A 13076-nucleotide genomic window follows, 5' to 3' on the forward strand; every position below is an offset into this window, starting at 1 on the left:
GGTTAAGGATCACACAGGTGGCTGATAACTGGAATGGGCCTGAGCTTGGAATAGTAGAAGACAGAATTTGAGGAAAATGGGGAAGATTTCAAAGAGGCACTCAGGTTACCCAGAAAGTAGAACACCCAGAGGGAAACAGACATTTGCCAAGGAACACGAAGGATCCATTTGGATCTGAGTACCTGAATTTTTTTACTTGCAATAAATTACTAAAACAATCATGGTTTATTTCATTTATTTCAACAGTACTCTGCACCTTTGACTTAAGGATGAATTAGGCAGAATGTTGTTTTAATTTCAAAGTTAGGATTTTACTAAATTGATATGATAAAAAAATTAAAATATGGAATTAAAGAAATCAGTCAGAAGGTGGTAAAGTTTTAAACTTGACATTTAAGTTAAATGAAGAGGAAAAGATGTAAATAAATTGGTACATAGAAAAAAAGAGGGATTAAGGATGTAAGTGGTACAGATGAGGTAAAAAACATCAAGTAAATAGGAATGTCAGAACACTGGGGAAATTAGATACTATATTTTAAAAGTCAGATTTTTAAAATTTTAATTTTTATATGTGGAACAATTGTGCATGATAGGAAGATTGTCTTTATAAGAACAGTGTGTCTGAAGGAGAATAATGCTTGTCACTGAGTTTGAGAAAATCAAGAAGCTTTGCATTAGGATGGTGGTTAGGCTGAACTCTCATGATGATGGCAAATCTTGTACTGTAACAGAAATCTAAGTTTTAGCCTTCAGTGAATGGTTGTAAATTACAATTTGGGGTTGACAGCAGTGAGGAGTGAGCAAAATAACCAAGTAGGGGTGGGAGAATATGGAGCTGGGGCTGAACAGTTTGCCGCCTCCACCATCCAACCTTGGGAAGATAGAGTGCAGAACATTGAGCAATAACTTTTTGAGAAGGATAGAAACAGTTTTTGAAGAGGGTAAATTCATTTTAAGTAAGGACTTAGTTGGAAGGGGCCTTTTAGATTTAGAAAAAAAAGTTTATTGTTTATCAGGGATTTTAAAGATACAATGGAAAGTTGAGAGGAAACTCACAGAGTGAGGTTATGTGCACAAGGTGGACTCATGAGAGAATTATATAGTAATGGTGGTGATCGAAGAGCTGATATAGATGAAAGGCTATGTCCCAAATCATCAGGCTTTAGTAACTTTGCCTACTGAAGAGCACAGTGTGTTTGTCTCAGTGTTTATATTGGTGTATGTCAGCTCCTACATGGGTTGAAAGCTCCCACTTTATTCCATCCGTGTTCACTAATGGAGTCACTTGCTTTACTTCCATGACATACTCAAAGAAGAGTCAGCTTCTCAGTAGATCTATAAATCACAATTTTGTCTACAGTCTAATTGAGCATATTCCTAGGAATATTTTCTCTCCAGTTTTTGTCTGTCTCACAAAGATGAAGCTGTATTGCAAAGTTCTAGCCATGGTCTACAGATTAAATGTAAGCCTAACCTGGAATCCATCCATCCCATGAAAAAGACTCATTCTTCAACATATGAAACCAATTTGCAAAATAACCGTAAAGGTGGGCCAGGAGTTTAGCTCAGTGGTTCTGTCACCTGCCTCACAAGGTGAAGCTCCTGAGTTCAATCCCCAGTACTAAAAAACCCCAAGAAACTGTAAAGGTGTGATGAACCTCAGTTCATTATTTATATACAAGGACTGAAGGACAAATCTTCAATGCTCTGCTGTCTTGTAGCCTTTTCAACTCTGGGGGCATTTCTTTGAAAGGAAGCCAGCAGAGACAAGATTTGTCCAGTCCTTATATTTTCCAGAGTTGGTCCAGCTAAATTAGTACCCAACACAGGACCCTGAAGCTTTCTATACTTCTAGGGTCTGGGGTGACCTCTAATTTTACAAAGTCCTCTGTCCATCTCTGAATGCAGAGTTTACCTGCAGGCAGGCCAGGCATCTGCAGAACTCTGCTGATATACTGTTGTGCATCCCAGTTCTACTGATCCCCCCCCTTTTATTTTCTAAAAAATTGAACTTGAAGGTAAATCTGGATGCTGTCTGATGACACTCTTGGTAGAACAGTCTGCAAATTCAACAACCTATTTTAAGTGTGCTAGTGGTTCACAGCCTTCACAATCCCCCCCACCTGTGTGTCTTCTTCTCCCCCTTCCCACTGTACTTTCTCTCCTCTCTGTCTTTTAGTTATCAAAGGAAATGGCATTGTGCAACTGATTTTCCTCCAAAATGCAAATGGTTCCTGGCATCTGAATGAAGATCTGGCCCAGGTCTTAGGTATGAACTTGGAAGACATAAAGGCTGCACACCCTACCAAGGTGAGATGTAAAGGAAAATGAAGGTATATGTATGTTTTTGATGCAGTGAAGTTGGTAATGACAATTGGGGTGAGTTGGAGCCCACCTACATAAGGAGAACATAGAAGGGACATAGGCTAAGTTAATTTCTAATAAGTAGGCATTGAAAGTTTTTCTAGTTATGTTAGAGTCAAGAGAACAAAGAATTAACAATCCAGGGAGTAGGGTTTTGAGTTAGTTGATAGATGACAAAGAGAAAAACACTCTTCTATTTTAATCATATTCACAGCCAGTCATCTGAGTTGTAAAACTAAAAATTTGCAAGATATTTCCATGTGCCAGGCACTGTGATAACTGGTTGACATGTATGATGTTATTTATTCTTTACTTAAGTTAAATAAGGTCAGTTCTACTCATGTTGCTGTGTAGGAGTTGAAGAAACTGAAACCTAAGAAGTTTAATAACATATCTGAGTCAGTCAGGTGGAGATGGAGTCGGTGCTAGGACTTTCTGCAGAATCTCCAGTAATAATCTCAGGATTGTTCCCCTTCATAGTAAAGGAGGTGTTTCAGTCTATAAAACAATTTTAATTGAGTCAGGTTGGGTGAAGTGATAGCACAAGCCACTTAGTTATTTGAAATGTATTTAAATATGATGATATGGACAAATTACATTCAGAAACATAAGGAAATTTGCTAAGTCTTCTAATCCTCCTTGAGAAATTGTTAGATAAGAAACATGTTAAAAGTGTGAAGATCAAACATTAGTCTGAAATTTGAAAATGCAGAAGATAACAATACAACTCAGATACTGCATAGACTTTGAAATGTGGCTGATGCAAGTGAGGAACAAAATTGTTTGAAGTTGTGCCATGATGGGATTAATTTCAAAGGCTTCTATTAAAGGATTGGAAAATAACTGTGAATAATTATTTTGTATTGATCATATGTTAAAATTATGATTTTTTTAGTTTATTGTGTTAAATAAATATATTAGTAGCATGGAGTATATATAGCTCATTGATAGAGCACACAGCAAATGAGAAGTTTTGGGTTCAATCCCCAGAACCAAAAATAAAATAAAATATAATGAAGAAAAATAAATTAAATATTGGGCCTGTTTAGATTCATTTTTTAAATATAGCTACTAGAAATTTTTTAAAAACTACATTTATGTCTAGCAATGTCTTTCTATTGGAAATGATGTTCTAGAACAAATAAAGAAAAGGATAATTGACAAGTATTTGGAAGATGTATAAGTGTTGTGGAGTTATAGCTTATATTTACCAAGCTCAATATATGTTGGGTTGACATGTCCTTCTTTGGCTTGATAACCAGGTCAATAGTTTGAGATAAATAAAGGAGTTGGTGTATCCAAACTTAGTAGGACATTTGATTTTTTTATTGAGTTTATTGGTACTTTTAAAATATACAGTACATTTACATTTATCATAGGGATCTAGTATGTTTATATGACAGATCTTGGTTCTCATTTATCCCCCTACCCCTACCCTCCCTTTACCTCACCCCTTCCCCTGTTTACAGAGACTTTGTTTCCATTTGTTTCCTTTTCTCATATTTTTTCTTTTTCTTATTTCCTTTCCCCTACCCTTCCCACTTCCCCTACACCTTTAGCCCATTTCTTCCTATTTCACATTGTGAGTTATACAATTTAGATCTTATTTATGCTTTTAGTTTTTCACACCAGAGAAACTATTCATTATTTAAACATGTGTCTTATTTATTTCACTTAAGAGTATGACCTCAATATGCATCCATTTACCTGCGCATGACTCTAGTTTCTCAATCTTTATGGATGAGTAGTTCTCCACTTTATAGAAAACCACATCTTCTTTATGCAATCTCCAACAGATGAGCAATTGGGCTGTTTCCAAGTTTTAGCTATTACAAACTGTGCTGCTATAAACATAGGTGTGTATATATCACTGTGGTATGATTCTCTAATTCTTTTGAAAAGATACCCAGTAGAGGGATAGCTGGGTCAAACAGAACCTCTAGACCTAGTTCTTTGAGGTATCTCCAGATTGAGTTCCACAGTGCTTGCACCAGTCTGTACTCCCACCAACAGTGGAGAAGGGTATCTTTCTCCCCATAACCCCACCGACATTTGTTATTGCTTGATTTATTGATAGAAGCCATTCTTTCTGAATCTCAGTGTTGTTTTCATCTGCATCTCTTGAATGACCAGTGATATTGAACATTTTTTCAAATATTTAATTGCTGCTTTTGCTTCTTTGTCTAAGAAATGTCCGTTCATTTCAGATGCTTATTTTTGAATTGGGTCTTTATATTTGGGGGGCCTGGTTTTTTGACTTCTTTATATATTCTAGATAATAGTCCATTGTCTGAGGAGAAACTGGTAAAAGGTTTTTCCACATTGTATGTTGCCTCTTAGCTCTCTTGGTGGTTTCCTTTGCAGTGCAGAAAATTTTTAATAAGATGAGATCCCAGTCATTGATTCTTTGTGCTAGTTCCTGTGCTACTGCGAATTTGTTCATAAAGTCTTTTCCTATGCCAATGTCTTCAAGAGTTCTGTCTAACTTATCTTCCAGCAAGGTTCATGTTTCAGTTTTAATAGTTATATCTTTAAACCACTTGGATTTTAATTTATTGCATGGTGAAAGATAAGGGTCTAGTTTTAATCTTTGGTAGGTTGAAATGCAGTTTTTCCAACACAATTTATTAAAGAGGCTATCTTTTCTCCGGTGAGGATAGTTGGCTCTTTTGTCAAAGATGAGGTAGCTGAGTACATTTGGAGTTGTTTCTGTATCTTGTAATCTATTCCACTGATCCTCAGGTGCTTTCCTTTGCCATTACCACGCTGTCTTTATTACAGTGGCTTTGCAGTGTAGTTTCAATTTGGGGCTTGTGATGACCCTTGCCATATCTGTTGCCTAGAATGGCTTTAGTTATTCTAGGTCTCTTCCAGTTCCAAGTGAATTTTTGGATTATTTTATCTAGTTCTTTGAAATATACTGTTGGGATTTCAATCAGAATTGCACTGAGTCTGTATAGCAGTTTTGGTAGTATGGCTATTTTCACTATGTTGCTATCCAGGAGCAGGAAATATCTTTCCATTTTCTTGTATCTTCTTCAATTGCTTTTTTTCAGTGCTGTAGTTTTCAGTGTAGAGGTCTTTTGCTTCTTTCATTAGATTGATTCCTAGATACTTTACTTTTTTTGGATGCTATTGTGAAAGGAATTATCTCCCTAATTTCTTTCTCAGTGAGTCTGTTATTTATGTACAAAAAGGCTATTGATTTTTGAATGTTGACCTTATATGTAGTTACTTTGCTGAAAGTGTCAATTAAGTCTAGAAATCTTTTGGCAGAGTTTTTTGGGTCTTCAATGTCGAGTATCATATCATCAGCAAATAATGACAGCTTAACTTCTTTCTTTCCTATCTATTGCTTTAATTTCTTTCTCATGTCTAATTGCTGTTGATAATGTTTCCAGAACTATATTGAACAGGAGACTTGATAGTGGACACCCTTGTCTTGTTCTTGATTTTAACATGAATGTTTTCAGTTTTGAGCCATTTAATGTGATTTTGGCTGCTGGTTTTTCATAGATAGCCTTTATTAAGTAGAGATAAACACCATCTATTCTAATTTTCTGCAGATTTTTTTGTTATGAATGAGTGTTGAATTTTGTCAAAAGATTTTTCTGCATATATTGAGATGATCATATGTTTTTTGTCCTTGACTCTGTTAATATAGCATATTACATTTATTGATTTATGCATGTTGAACCATCGTTGCATCCCTGGAATAAATTTGACTTGGTCAGAGTGTATGATCTTCTTGATGACCCTCTGTATTCTGTTTGCCAGCATCTTATTGAGGATTTTTGCATCTATTTTCAATAAGGAGATTGGCCTGTATCTCCCTTTTTTGGCGGCACTTTCCCTGGTAAGGGAATCAAAGTAACATGTAACACTTTCTTCCAGGAATGAATTTGTAAGTATTGCTTTCCTTTTAATTTCATTGAACAGTTTAAAGATTAGTGGCAGTAGTTCTTCTCTAAATATCTTGTAAAATTCAGCATTGAATCCATCAGCACCTGGGCTCTTCTTCTTTGGTAAACTTTTATTTACATTCTCAATTTCACTGATTGTGATTTGGGTGTTTAGAATTTTCTTATCTTCTTTGTTCAACTGTGGTAACTCATAAGCATCTAGAAATGTGTCCATTTCTTCTGTGTTTTCATTTTATTAGAGTACAGGTTCTCAAAGTAGGTATGGATGATCCTCTGGATTTCTGCTGGATCTGTTGTGACTTAAACTTTTTCATTCCTAATTGTATGGATCTGAGCCTTTTTCTTCCTTTTTTTTTTTGACAAGTTTGGCTAAGTGTTTATTGATTTTATTTATTCCTTTGAAAAACTAACTCATTGATTCATTGATTTTTTTGTATCATTCTCTCAATTTCCATTGCATTGATTTCTGCTCTGAACTTTATAATTTCCTCCCTTTTATGTGCATTGGGTTTTTCTTCCTTTTCTTTTTTTAGGAGCCTAAGATTCATTATTAGGTTGTTTATTTGAGCTTCTCTGTTCTTGTAGTGTGGGCTTTCACTGCTATGAATTTGCCATGTAGAACTGCTTTCATTGTGTCCCATAGATGCATATATGTTGTATTCATGTTATCATTTATTTGTAAAAACAGACTAATTTCTTCTTTAATTTCTTCTGTGACCCATTGATTGTTCAGGAGAGTGTTGTTCAATTTCCATGTGTTTGTGAAGTTCTTATGGTTTCTTGTGCTATTGATCTCCAGCTCAATTGTGATATGATCTGATAATATGCATGGGATAACTTTGATTCCTTTGCATTTATTTAAACCTGTTTTATGGCTAGTATGTGGTCTATTTTGGAGAATGACCCATGTGCAGGAAAAAATCATGCAAATTCTGATTTTGGGGGGTAGAACACTATGTAGATGTCTATGAGAAAATTAAAAAATGGAAAAAAGTTTTTGTTAATAGGGAAGGAAGGAGGGAGTGAAGAGAAAGCAGAGGTATGGGAAAAAATGAGAACCAAGACCTGTGATATATAGGTACAAGATCTCAATGATAAATGTAACTGTACTGTATGCCTAAAAAGTACCAATAAACTCAATGATAAAAAAAAAAAAGCTTGGTTCAGTTCTAGCATTTTGTGGTTGATTGTTTTTTTTGTCTAGATGACCTGTTTATTTGTGACAGTGGGGTATTTAGGTCCCCCACTACAATTGTATTCATGCTTATTTGGGTTTACATGTCCCTTAATATTTTTTTATATGGTTGGGGGCATTAATATTTACTGCATCTATATTTATGATTGTCATCTCTTCCTCTTGGAATTTTCCCTTTACAAGGATATAGTGGCCTTCTTTTTCTTTCTTAATAAGTTTTGATTTGAAAGTTACTTTGTCTGTGAATAAGACAGCTACCCCTGCTTTATTCTGGGCTCCTGTCTCATGGAGAACTGTTTTCCATCCTTTCACTTTCATTCTATGAGTATCTTTTTGAACTAGGTGTGTTTCTTGTATACAACATATTGTTGGATTTTGCTTCTTAATCCATTCTGCCAGTCTATTTCTTTTGATTGGTGAGTTGAAGCCATTGACATTGACAGTTATAACTAATATGTATTGACTTGTCATTGTCATGTTATTGTTCTCTTGTTGGCTTTTTTCAATTCCCCCCTCTCCCTTTAGTTTCTTGCAAGGACTAATTGATTTGCTCTGTGGGCCTCATGGTATTGTGATCTTCACTGTCTTTTTCTAGGATATTGTTTAGAATTCTTTGTAGTGCTGGTTTGGTATTCATGAATTTTCTCAGGTGTTCTTTGTCATGGAAGTATCGTATTTCCCCATCTATTTTAAAAGAGAGTTTTGCAGGATACATCAGTCTAGGTCAGAGGTTGTTTTCTCCTAAGACTTGAAATACCTCACGTCAGGCTCTCCTTGACTGGAGAGTTTGTGTTTAAAAGTCTGCTGCGATTCCTTTGCATGTGATTGTTTTCTTTTCTCTAACTGCTTGTAGTATTCTGTTGGGTTTCTGGGAGTGTTATATGTCTAGGTGTACATTTTTTCTTATCATGGCTACTTGGAGTACTATATCCCTCCCTTATCTATATGTGAAATTCTCCCCCTCTGTTTGGGTAGTTTCCTGTCATTAATTCTGTGTACAGCTTTTTAAAGTCATTTATATTTTCTCCTGCTGCTTCATGGATTCCTGTCAGTCTTATGTTATTCTTCTTTGCATCTAGAAATTGTTGGATTGAGTTCTCGTGATCCCTTACTGTTTTTAAGAGATCCCTCTTTTCATGGTCACTGACTGCAATCCTGTCTTCTCTACTTGAAATTCTATTTTCACATTCATTTTCGTGCTGTGAATGCTTTCAATAGTGTTTAATTTCCTGGATATCTGTTTGAATTTGTTTAATAGATTCCATTTCTTTCCTATGTTGGGCATTCCTGGTTTCCATTTCTTTTCTATGCTAGGCATTCATGGCTTCTATCATGTTCCTGAGCTCATGTATTTTTTTTTATCAGTTTCTGTTCTAGCATCACTAATCATGTCTTTCATTATGCTTGCCATCTCTCTAGTTATCTGGAAAGTTATTTCTGTTTTGAATTTTTCTAGAGCCTGTTTTATCTGTTTTATTACTTTCTGTGCTATGAGTTCAGGGTGACTTGGTGGTTGATTATCAGACTTTTCCACCTCATTTCCCCTAGAGTTTGCTGTTGGCAAACTGGAAGTCTTTCTTTGTGTCTTGCTTAAGCGTTTTTTCATTTTTATTTTTGTTGTTGGGCTGTTCTTGGTTTAATTCTTGGGTTAGTACTTTGACCTTCTTGATATAGCTGCTGTCTAGCTTTTGAGTCTCTGATGACTCATAGATACTGTCATTTTCATAATATCAGAAAGGACAACTCATTAAATTAATCACAGCCCTTTAGCCCAACTTATACAATCAGCAGCACAATAATATCAAGCACAGCTTAGAAATTGACAATTTGTGGTAGGTATTAATCTATCACCTTTAACCATGTTAATTAAATCAAAATCAAGGACCAGCCCAAAATATGTTTATAGTGAATAAACTATTTTATATAGTAACTTAACCCTTCAGGATGGGGACTTAGAAGGAGTTATGAGGAGAGGAATAGATAGGTAGAAGAATAGGAGAAGGATTTAAGTGAAGCCAGAGGACACAGGATGATCATGTCAACTCTAGAAAACTGTTGAAGATAAGAGAGAAAGATAGAGTGCAAGAACAGACAAGAATAGAATAATGTAACAGCAATATGGAAGCTATAAATTATACTCACTTTCCTTTGAAACTAACAACACTCGAGTGAAGGAAAAAGCAGAAAAGAAAAAGAAAGAAGAAGGCTGAATTAAAGCAGAAACAGGAACAAAAAGTGAGATGAAGAATTACATGGGGGAGCCAGCTGAGTGGGAAATAGAAGAAAGAAAAAAGGAAGAATTTGCTGAATGGGAAAAAATTTAAATCTAAACATTAAAAATTTAAAATATGAGGACAAGAAAGAATAGAAAAAAAATTTGAAGAGCCTCTTTCAGGGTATATCTCGGCTGTGACAATAGACAATGTAGGCAGCAATGCATAGAATTAAATCAATTAGTTTCAGCTAGCCATTGGCAGACCACTGAGATTCTGGCTGTAAAGCCCATGTTGAGCTCCCTGATCCTGTGCAGGATTGAACTCTGCAAGGCTCTACTACAGGTTCCCACTGCCCTTCCCCTGAAGATAGTCCAAGTTCTGATGGATGGTGTTGATCCCTTCAACTTACCAACTAAAGAGGTCTGATGTGCCTTTATTATAGTTATTCACTTCCATTCTATCTTCTGGAGGTCAGTCAAATGGCCTTTATGACCACCTGTGCCTCTTCTGTATGGATCCAGGTACTGGCACAACTAAGAGGCCTGACAGCATGGGGAGGAGGGTAATGCAGTAGAGGCACCCATGCAGCTGGGTGGTCCTCATCAGTCTGCTCCAATGAAGCCCTGTGGCACTGGCGAGCTCTTTGTGCATCTGGGCCATCCTCACCAGTCTCAAGATTAAATTCCTTAAATGATGAATACTAGACTAAGTACAAACTAGTTGAAAACTCATAGTTCACATTTTTAGAAGTTTGTATTTTCAATGAAGACCTGGATAAAGATGGAAATTTTCACATTTGTACATGACAACACTGGCAGTTAAAATGTTAGTCAAGAGAATCAGGATCCCCAAATCTTCTGAAATATTAATTAAAAATTTTCATGATAAAACAACAACAGCAACAAAAGTATAGTGTAGATAAAAATTGAATTCTGCCTTTGGTTTGAAATTTGCAACTCTATAAGTAGAAAAGTGGAGCAACTTTAAGTTTTAATTGTATGTGCAAAATTTTGAATATTTTCATATTCAAACCAATTTAATCATAATATTTGAGCCTTATTAGTAGTGGGAATGAATTTACTAAAAAACTCCTGTGTTCCTGGCCTGTGGAAATGGAATTTCATAAATATATTTGCTCCCAGATATGGCCATTTCATGAGTTGCATTTTTAAAAAGAGTGATTTTTTTAATGATATTTGTTTTGAGACTAAGAACATAAACATGGGGATTCTTATGTCTTTCACATAAGGGAATTCTGGTTTGAAATGAGACTACTCAGAGAGCAAATGATAGCTGCTGTTTCCACATTTTAAAAGGGATGATATGAGAGGAGTTTCCTTTGATTTACTAAGTCTAAAAACCAAAGCTTTAGGGAAGTTAGTGAAAAATTATGCACAGTGATTTTTTGCTTTTTGGATAAGATTTTCTGTTCAGAAATATAACTAGAATCATAGCTTTTACTGTTCAATCCCACCTCCACCATTGTTAAAAGGCTAACTTGAACAAATTAATTAATTAATTAATTAATTTCTCTACTGTATGAATCATTTTTCACTTTTGAATATGTAACTATTTCTTCTGCCCTTTTTTTGGGGGAGTGATGAAGATTAAAATAAAAAAGTGATTGGATGTGTTTTTCTCTTACCACAGGTGGCTAATTCTTGTGTGGAATATTTTAGGGGCTTGGAGCCATGCTGTGGTAATTACATGGAGTTTATCAATTAAGCCCTTTCTAGCCTCACACTGAATGGATAACTGACCTTTGGTTCAGGGTCTGACATTATCTCATATAAGTAGTAGAGGTAGGTAGGGAGGGAGGAGAGGTAATTCCATCTATAAGTAATTTAGAGGACGAAAAGTGAGCAAAAAGTGAAGCACTTTCTATGTTTGGAGGCCTCAGGGACATCTGGCTGTATACCAATGGGATAGAGGGGGAGAGTGAGTGGGATTTTCTGGAAAGGAAGGCCAGGGCATGGATTTGCACCCATACAGGTAGGATCTCAACCCCAGGATCCCTCCCCTACCATTTTAGGAAGCTGGACATCTTCCTAGGTTCTCCTCTCCAGGCCTGCTAGGGGGCAACCATGAAAATCCTCACAGCCATTTCCATTCCCACCACATCCTGGTTCAGACTCTCTTTGTCTTCCAGCTAGTCTTTTTCCTGTCAGAACAGGGTGAAATATTTAATGGGAGAGAGGGAGAACTGAGTAGGAAAGGAATGGGGCATAGATTGGGAGTGTAAATTGTTGAACTGGAAGGATATGAAATGGTACCTACTTTCCTCACTCTCTCAGTGCTGAGTGTAACACTGAGCTTGAAGCACTTATTCTTTGGGTGTTTTTCATCTCACTGCTGCTGACTTTTTAATGCAGCCATAGAAGACTAAAGGAGAATCTGAGTATGAAGAAGAGTAAAATTGAGTGTACTGAGGAAAGATAAAGCAGGATTCAGGGGACATAATCTGGGAGAATGAGAGAAGAGCCTTTTTATTATTTGTTGCCCCTCATCCTGATTCCTGTTTTCTGTCATCACAGGCTCTACCACATGGAAAGTTGTGAAAGCAGCTAATGCACTCTTGAAGTCTTCTGTGGATCGTGCTTACCCCTTGGGAATGCCACTTAAAAAGAAATGCTTCTCTTTATCTATTGCTCACCACCCTTACCATCTCCTCTGCTGCAACATGTTTTTGTGTTTTATACTTCTCCTATGTATTTCATGCCAAAAAAGTAAAAGATGTCCACACCACCTGATTCTCTCTTTCAGGTAAATTTGGATGTCATCTTTTTCCCCCAATATGTCCCTTCAAAAAAGTGATGGTAATTTCTAAGCCTGTTCTCTTTATTGGAGTTCAAAGCACTTTTATTCAGTAATATTCCTCATAAAGTGATGTTATAAAAAACAGGTTACAAAGACTCCAGACAAAGGATTTCTGCTTTAATGTTATAGCATGTCTTACTTAGAGAAATCTCTACATTGCATTTGCCTATTCACTGTTTTCTTTTTATATGGTACTGGGAATTGAGCCCAAGGCCTTTGATATCTCAAGAAAGACCCCTACCTGTGAGCTACATCCCTAAAGTTTCTATTTAGTTTTCACTAAGATTTGAAGTTTTCCATTCTTAGAAGGAAGATTTTAAAGTCAAAAACTAACATCATTAAAAACTTACCAACAAAGAAAAGCCCAGGCCCTGATGGATTCACTGCTGAATTTTACAAGACATTTAGAGAAGAACTACTACCATTACTCTTCAAACTTTTCAATGAAATTGAAAGAGAAGCTATACTTCCAAATTCATTCCTGGAAGCAAGTATCACTCTGATTCCCAAACCAGAGAAAGATACAACCAAAAAGGAGAACTACAGACCAATCTCCTTAAT

The sequence above is a fragment of the Fukomys damarensis genome, unplaced genomic scaffold, assembly GCF_012274545.1.
Source record: "Fukomys damarensis isolate Sample0158 unplaced genomic scaffold, DMR_v1.0_HiC HiC_scaffold_16, whole genome shotgun sequence".
NCBI lineage: Eukaryota > Metazoa > Chordata > Mammalia > Rodentia > Bathyergidae > Fukomys > Fukomys damarensis.